The following is a 7,115-nucleotide window of genomic DNA, read 5'->3' on the forward strand; positions in this document are numbered from 1 at the left end:
GCGAGAGAAGGACAATATGTCCATACTGGCCCGGATCGGCAACGCCGGGCCAGCCAGGGAGGATCTGGGGAAGATGACCCCGACCCAAGTGGCCGAGAGGATTGACGACCTGGCCGAGGTAAGCTTTCTCCCACTGCTTCGTCTTTTATACAAGTGCCTTCGTTCGGGCTAATCTTGAATATCTTTTTGCATTGCAGATTTTCCGTGCGGCCCAGCTTCTACAAGGTCGGGCAATGCTGGCCGAGGAAGCCGACCGTCACAAGAAGATGGCCGCCCGGCGCCTTCAGGAGGTGAAGGATGTTCAGGCCGAACTGGAGAAAGTCCAGAAGGCCCTGAAGAAGAGTGAGGAGGAGCGGGTCCTAGCGGAGAAGGTCGCCCAGCGGGCGATCGGTGAGAACAAGGAGCTGAAGACCCGCTTGGAGAGTCCGGAAGCGCTGGCGCACTCGGCTTTCAAGGACGACCAGACAGGTTCGGCCTTCCTCACAGCTGATCGGCGGACCAAGGTCGGGGAGGACTTGATTCTCTCCTTTGGTTGGTGGGCCTTCAAGGCCGGCCAAAGGAAGATGTTGGAAAAGGCCCAGAAACGGTTGGGGGAAGCCCTCGAAGGAGACGACCTCCAGCTCGTACTGTCTGCCCTTCCTCCCGACCTAGCTGACCCCGGTCCCTCTCCCTTCGCTCCGAAAGAAAGAGCGGCCGAGCCCGGTGGATCGTCTGCGGCCACCCCGAGCGGGAAGGAAACGGCTGCTGGAGCTCAGGAAAAGAAGTAGAATAGGCTTCTTCTTTTTTGTAAAGGAACGCTGATCGGGAGCCCGGTCCCGAATTTGTACCGGGCACTTCTTTTCAATCAATGAAAATCATCTTTTATTAAACTTGCGTCGCTCGTCCTTCTTTCTGTTTTTTTTTTCTTTTTGTTCATGCACAGGCCGAACCTCAATACTCGACCTCATGGCCTTTTGGCTCGGTCCTGCATTACTCGACCCGCTCGACGCCCGACCTTACGACCTTATGGCCCGGTCGTGCGTTCGAGATTTCGACGTCCCACTGGCCAACCGGATCTGGTTTAGCCGATCTCTAGGCCTTGTCAGAAATCTTGAGATTAACCAAGCCTCTATGTTTGGGATATCTCCGAATAACGGACTTAAGTCAACGTCGTATTGGCCGACAATCGAGTTCTCCCGAGTGATGGGCCTACAGACACTCCCTTATCCCAGCCCCCACACTATTGTGCTCTCGAGGCACGAGTGAGTGCAATAGTGGACAGGAGTTGATTAGATCGGGGAATTATGCTGTGTGCTCTTGGCTTCCCCGATCAGTGGCGTGACTCGCATGTCCGCCGATATGGAGCGCATTTGACCGGTCAATAAATTCGGCCAATCGATATAGCTTGAAGATGAAATAATCTGCATGCACTGAAGGTAAAGAAAATAACCGACCGGGTCGCCGCATGCAAGCGGTCGCGCAATCACCGATCGTATATACATTAAAACCTCCCGCTCGCAGGCGGTTTAGTAAATATTTACAAAACATAGGAATTTAATTACAAACGACGATTGGGACCTACACGCAGGTCAAGCCCCCACTTCGTCCAAAGGTTACAAAAATAGGCTTAATGCCTAAACATAACGAGGTGCTCGGAGTTCCAAGTTCCCTCGATTACCCGACCGGTGGTTGTTTCCAGTCGGTATGTACCCGGCCGTATGATTGCACTGATGATGTACGGCCCTTCCTAATTCTGAGCTAGCTTTCCGCCCTCTAAAGGTTGACTGGCCTCCCTTCGTCGTAAAACATAGTCTCCAACTTGGAAGTAACGAGGGTTGACCCGAACGTCTTTCGAACTCTTAACACGCTTTTGGTACTCGGCCATACGCCGAGCGGCTAGCTCTCTTTTTTCCTCGACCGCATCGAGATCCACGGCCATCGCATGTTCATTTTCCTCCGCGTTGAAGGTTCTCTCTCGATCGGTCGGGATCCAAGCCTCGATCGGGAGTCGGGCTTCCGCTCCATAAACCAGGGCAAAAGGGGTCTCCAAAGTAGCTTCCCTCGGGGTCGTCCGATAAGTCAATAGGACATATGGCAACTCATCGGCCCAACTACGACCGGCCGAGTGTAACTTCTTTTTCAGACCTTCCAAAATCGTCCGGTTCGCGTTTTCCACTTGACCGTTTCCCTGCGGGTAAGCCACCGACGACCGGACGTGAGTCGTTCCGATCGTGGCCAAAAAGTTCTGGAAGTACTGGCTTACGAATTGGCGGCCATTATCGCTGATGAGATGTACGGGCACGCCAAAGCGGGAAACTACATTGCGCCACAGAAAACGAGCACATTGCTGAGAGGTGATCGTGGCTAAGGGCTCGGCTTCTATCCACTTGGAAAAATAATCAATGGTGACGATCACGAACCTTCTCCGACCGGAAAGCTGAGGGAAAGGGCCCAAGATGTCCACCCCCCACCTAGCGAAAGGAATGGCGGTCGTGACTGGCTGGTAGAAGGTTGCCGGTCGTCCAGGCATCCGGGCGAACAGTTGGCACGTCTCACATTCCCGAGCTAACTTTTCACAGTCTAGCTGGAGGGACGGCCAGTAGTACCTGATTAGCATGATACGACGAGCCAAGGATCGGCCTCCTTGATGTGAGGAGCAAATTCTCGAGTGAAGTTCCTTCATGACTAAATCGGCCTCAAATGCGGTCAAGCAACGCATGAGAGGGCCTCCATACGATCGCCTATAAAGACGGCCGTCCAAAACATGGAACCTCGGGGCTCTCAGCTTGGCTTTTCGAGCACGCTGGGGGTCGTCTGGAAGTCGACCGTGCTCGAGGAACTCCTTCAGATCGGTGATCCAATTGTCTTCTGCCGGTTGGATTGGATTGACCGGTAGACGATGGATGCTGTGTCTCGGGATCACCAAAATCCGAGCTATCTTCGACATGTGTTCCGGGGCGTCCTGAGCCAATTTAGATAAGATATCTGCGTCGGCATTATCCAATCGGGGTATATGTCGGACGGTATACCCCCGGAACTGAGCAAGCTTCTCCATGGCAAGGTCTCGGTACAATTGTAGACGCTCTCCATTGACTTCATAGTCCCCGAGAACCTGTCCGACCACGAGCGCGGAATCTGTTTGAGCTCGGATGTACTCAGCCCCCAAATCCCGAGCGCACTGTAAGCCATTGACAAAGGCTTCATACTCGGCTTCGTTGTTGGTCGGGTGGAACTGATACATTAGAGCGAAATAGACTTTGAATCCTTCTGGGCTCGTGACCACTACTCCTCCTCCTGCCCCTTTCTTGCTACTTGACCCATCAGTAGCCAACGACCACCACTCAGCCTCCGGATCCGCAACCTCGGGAGGTCGGGTATCCCGGGCGGTGCACTCGACCAAGAAGTCAGCAAGAGCCTGACCTTTAATTGCTGGTCTCGGTCGGTATTCGATCGCATACTGGTCAGCATTAACGCCCACTTGACTAGGCGACCGGATGATGAAGCAGTTCGGAGGACCGGCCCGATCGGCTGATCGGTCAACACGCGAATTGCTTGACCTTGGAAATAGGGAGCCAACTTCTTCGCGGCAATGTATAAGGCATAGACGACCTTCTCTAGCCGGGAGTACCGGAGCTCGGGGCCATGTAGCGCGTGGCTTACATAGTACACCGGTCGCTGGATCCCTTCCGGATCGGTTCGGCACAACACTGCGCTTACTGCACGATCGGAGACGGCGAGGTACACGTCTAGCTCTTCTCCGAGCTCGGGCTTTGAGAGTACGATCGGAGACATGAGATACTCCTTCAGCTCGTCAAAAGCCGCTCGGCACTCTTCGTCCCAGACGAATCCATTAACTTTTCGCAATACCTTGAAGAAAGGTAGAGCACGCTCGGCTAACTTGGAGAGGAATCGGCTGAGGGCTGCCAACCGACCGGTCAACTGCTGGACTTCTCGAACGGTGGAAGTTGGTTGCATGTCCAGAATCGCTTTTACTTTGGCCGGGTTAGACTCAATTCCTCTCTTGGTCATCATATAGCCGAGGAACTTGCCGGTCTGAACCGCGAATGTGCATTTGGTCGGGTTCAGCCGCAACTGGTACTTCCTCATGATCTGGAAGCACTCCCGAAGGTCCCGAGTGTGGTCGGATCGGTCCCTACTCTTGACCAGCATATCATCAATGTAGGCTTCCATCGTTCGGCCCAATAGATCGGCAAAGAGCATATTGACCATCCTCTGATAGGTCGCTCCCGCGTTCCGGAGGCCGAACGACATCACTCGGTAGCAATACAGCCCGTCCGGGGTTACGAAGGCTGTCTTGCTCTCGTCTTCATGGTGCATCATAATTTGATGATACCCCTTGAAAGCATCCATGAAGCTCATTAGCTCGGCCCCGGCCGTCTCGTCGACCATCTGGTGAATGCTCGGTAAAGGATATGGGTCGAGCGGACAAGCCTTGTTAAGGTCGGTGAAATCAATGCACATCCTCCAAGCTGGGGGCTTCGGAACAAGGACGATATTCGCCACCCACTCGGGATAGATCACCGGACGGATATGCTCGATCGCCGCCATCTTCTTGACTTCTTCTCTAACAAATTCGCGGCGATCGGAAGAAAGGTGTCGTGTTTTCTGCACGACCGGCTTTGCTGCGGGATCGACAGCTAGCTTATGACAGATGACCGAACGATCGATCCCAGGCATGTCTTCGGGCCCCCACGCAAAGATATCAGCATACTCCCGGAGTACGGCCAAAACTTCCGCTCGGAGCTCGGGGGTGAGGGCTCGGCCAATCTTAATCTTCCTGTCCGGGCGATCCTCGGACAGGGGGACTTCTTCGATTTCTTCGGAAGGCTCAGGCTGTTCCTTCCGATCCTTAGCCTCCTCTTTGGCTATGGTATTCACCCGGGAAGACGGACCGGAATCGCGTCTGCTGACCGCTCGGGTATAACACTTCCGGGCGGATTGGACATCGCCACGGACCACGCCGACCCCATTGGGGGTGGGGAATTTCATGCACAGGTGGGGCATAGAAATTATCCCACCGATCTTCATGATGGCGGGTCGGCCCAAGATAATGTTGTGGACGCAATGGAGGTTGACCACAACAAATTCGAGCTCCGTTTTGATCGACTTTGGAGGTGCGCCGATCTCGACTGGGAGCGTTATTTTTCCCTCGGGGTAAATAAGAGCCCCGGTAAATCCTGACAGTGGTACACCGACCGGAGTCAGCTCCTTCCTGTCAAGGCCAAGCTTCTCAAAGACGTCCAAGTATAGGACGTTCACAATACTGCCCGTGTCAATCATAACCCTCTGGACGTCAGTCCCCTTAACGTCGATCGTGACCACAAGCGTCTCCATGCCGTGATCACTGCTGGTAGGTTGGTCTTCGAGGGTGAAGGTTATGCGTTCCATCTTTTGCCTCTTCCCGGTCTCTCGGGAATCCACTATTGCGACCGGGCAGTTTGTTCTCGGTCGGGAAGCGTCTTCCAGCCCGCCGAAAATAACGTGGATGGTTGGCTTTCCAGCTGGTCGGCTGCTAGACGGAGGGTCAGGGTCCCGTTGGTCATCGTGACGATCATCTCTTCGATCGTCTCTTCGGTCCTGACCTGACCGATCGGAGCGGTGACGAGGGCGCCGCTGATCTCTTCGATCGGTACTCCTCTTGGGGTCCTCTCTCCTCCCCACACACTTGTCCAACTTCCCTAGATTGAGCAAATCCTCCAACAGTTGAAGCAAGTGGGTACACTCTTCGGTGTCATGCCCAGCACATCGATGGTAAGCGCAATGCTTACTCTTGTCCGGGCCGTCTCGATCGGGATGGGGAAGCTTGATGAGGTTGCATGACTGGGCATATTGCATGGCCTCCGCTGCGGACCGGTTCAAGGCCGTAAACTCACCAGTCCTGGTGCGGGATCGGGGGTGGTCATCACCCGATCGGTGTTCCGTCCGGCCGGCCGGTTTACGAGATGAAGAGCCGACCTCCTGCGAGCGCTTTACGGCGTTCGCCTCGCCAGCGTTGGCATAATCTGTGACCCTTCGAAGGGCCTCCTCATACGTGGTCGGGGGATGTAGAATGAAGTCTTGATATAAATGCCCCGCTCGGAGAGATATGTGAAGCATATGGGTGGCGGTCGCGTCGTCCATAGGCTCGACCTCCCCGACCGCCGCCTTCCACTTGACGAGGAAATCGGTTAGGCTTTCCCCTTCCAACTGCTTGGCCTTCTCTAGATACATGTAGGGCTTTCTCACTACTTTGGAAGTAATGAACTTTCTCACAAACTTGACCGCCAGGGTGTCAAACCTGTCGATCGAACCCGGCTGTAAAGTTCGGAACCACTCCGCCGCTCGACCGGTAAGCGTGGAATAGAAAGCCCTGCACATCACGGCATCTGACACACCCTTCAGCGTCATATTGCTGTAGAAATCGTTGACGTGAGCCTCCGGGTCTGTCCGGCCATCATAGCTTTTCTCTCCAGAAACCTTTAGATCGAGCGGGTACGGCTGAGCCATTACTGCCGCCGTGAAAGGCGTCTGGTGCAGGGTCGGTTGTCCAACCGGGGTTGTTGCAGGGTGCGCATTTCTGAATTGCGCAAATTCCGCCTGGAGGTTATAAAGTAATCCTCGGGTCTCGTTGAGCTCAGCGGCTTGAGCGGCTTGGGCTGTATCCCGAGCGCGTCGCCGTCGGTGAGATCTCGACTCGCTATACCCAGATGAAGCCTCCTGGCTAGCCTCCTGCATGTGCACGTCTTCTTGGCCACGGTTCGGGTCTTGGGGTCCCAAACGCTGGCGCATCTCCGGTCGAAGACGATCAAAAGCTGCCGCTCGGGCAGTTTCCTCAGGGTCCTCCGCTTGGACGGGAACCTCGATCGCTTGCTGGGCCTGCGCTGGTGCCTCCATCGCATCAGCACCCCCCGACCCCAACCGCGAATGAGCCGAGCGTCGAGCCCGAGAAGCGGATCGACGCTGCGGCTCTACCTGTGCGGTCGGTTGTACTGGAGGGGCGGCGGCTGGAGCTGTGTAGGCAGGCGTATATGGTGGATAACCAACCGGGGGAGTGTAGTACATCGGTTGGCCTGGCCAATACCCGTACGGCGGAGGGGGGGCCGGGTATGGATATTGACCGGGATATATCATCGGCG

This window comes from Ipomoea nil, unplaced genomic scaffold, assembly GCF_001879475.1.
Source record: "Ipomoea nil cultivar Tokyo-kokei standard unplaced genomic scaffold, Asagao_1.1 scaffold2942, whole genome shotgun sequence".
Classification (NCBI taxonomy): domain Eukaryota; kingdom Viridiplantae; phylum Streptophyta; class Magnoliopsida; order Solanales; family Convolvulaceae; genus Ipomoea; species Ipomoea nil.